Below are 1486 nucleotides of genomic sequence, written 5' to 3'. Positions count from 1 at the left end.
ATCAAACGATCAAAAATTAAATACAAAGAAAAATATTAAAAGCAGCAAGAGAAAAACAACAAATAACATACAAGGGAATCCACATAAGGTTAAAAGCTGATCTTTCAGCCGAAACTTTGCAAGCCAGAAGAGAGTGCCAGGACATATTTAAAGTGACAAAGAAGAAAAACCTACAACCAAGATTACTCTACCCAGCAAGGATCTCATACAGATTTGACGGAGAAATTAAAACCTCAAGTAAAAGCTATGAGAATTCAGCACCACCAAACCAGCTTTACAACAAATGCTAAAGGAACTTCTCTAGGCAAGAAACACAAGAGAAGGAAAAGACCTACAATAACAAACCCAAAACAATTAAGAAAATGGTAATAGGAACATACATATTGATAACTACCTTAAATGTAAATGGATTAAATGCTCCAACCAAATGACACAGACTGGCTGAATGGATACAAAAACAAAACCCATATATATGCTGTCTACAAGAGACCTACTTCAGACCTAGGGACACACACAGACTGAAAGAGGGGGGGGGAAAGATATTCCATGCAAATGGAAATCAAAAGGAAGCTGGAGTAGCAAATCTCATATCAGACAAAATAGACTTTAATTATAAGAAACAAAGAAGGGCACTATATAATGATCAGGGATCAATCCAAGAACAAGATATAACAATTGTGGGTCTTTATGCACCCAACATAGGAGCACCTCAATACATAAGGCAACTGCTAACAGCCATAAAAGGGGAAATCAACAGTAACATAATAATAGTAGGGGACTTTAACACCCCACTTTCACCAATGCACAGAGCATCCAAAATGAAAATAAATAAGAAAACACAAGCTTTAAATGACACATTAAACAAGATGGACTTAATTGATATATATAGGACATTCCATCCAAAAACAAGAGAATACTCTTCTCAAGTACTCATGGAACATTCTCCAGAATAGATCATATCTTGGGTCACAAATCAAGCCTTGGTAAATTTAAGAAAATTGAAATCGTATCAAATATATTTTCTGACCACAACGCTATGAGACTAGATATAAATTACAGGAAAAAAATCTGTAAAAAAATACAACCACATGGAGGATAAACAATACACTGCCAAATAACCAAGAGATCAGTGAAGAAATCAGAAGAAATAAAAAAATACCTAGAAACAAAGGACAATGAAAACCCAATGACCCAAAACCTCTGGGATGCAGCAAAAGCAGTTCTAAGGGGGAAGGTTATAACAATACAAGCCTACCTCAAGAGACAAGAAAAATCTCAAATAAGCAACCTAACCTTACACCTAAAGCAATTAGAGAAAGAAGAACAAAAAACCCCCGAAGTTAGCAGAAGGAAAGAAATTGTAAAGATCAGATCAGAAATAAATGGAAAAGAAATGAAGGAATCAATAGCAAAGATAAATAAAACTAAAAGCTTGTCCTTTGAGAAGATAAATAAAATTGATAAACCATTAGCCAGACTCATCAAG

The sequence above is a fragment of the Physeter macrocephalus genome, chromosome 7 (assembly GCF_002837175.3).
Source record: "Physeter macrocephalus isolate SW-GA chromosome 7, ASM283717v5, whole genome shotgun sequence".
In the NCBI taxonomy this organism is placed as follows: domain Eukaryota; kingdom Metazoa; phylum Chordata; class Mammalia; order Artiodactyla; family Physeteridae; genus Physeter; species Physeter macrocephalus.
The sequence above is the reverse complement of the archived record's forward strand: the minus strand, read 5'-3'. Positions refer to the sequence as shown.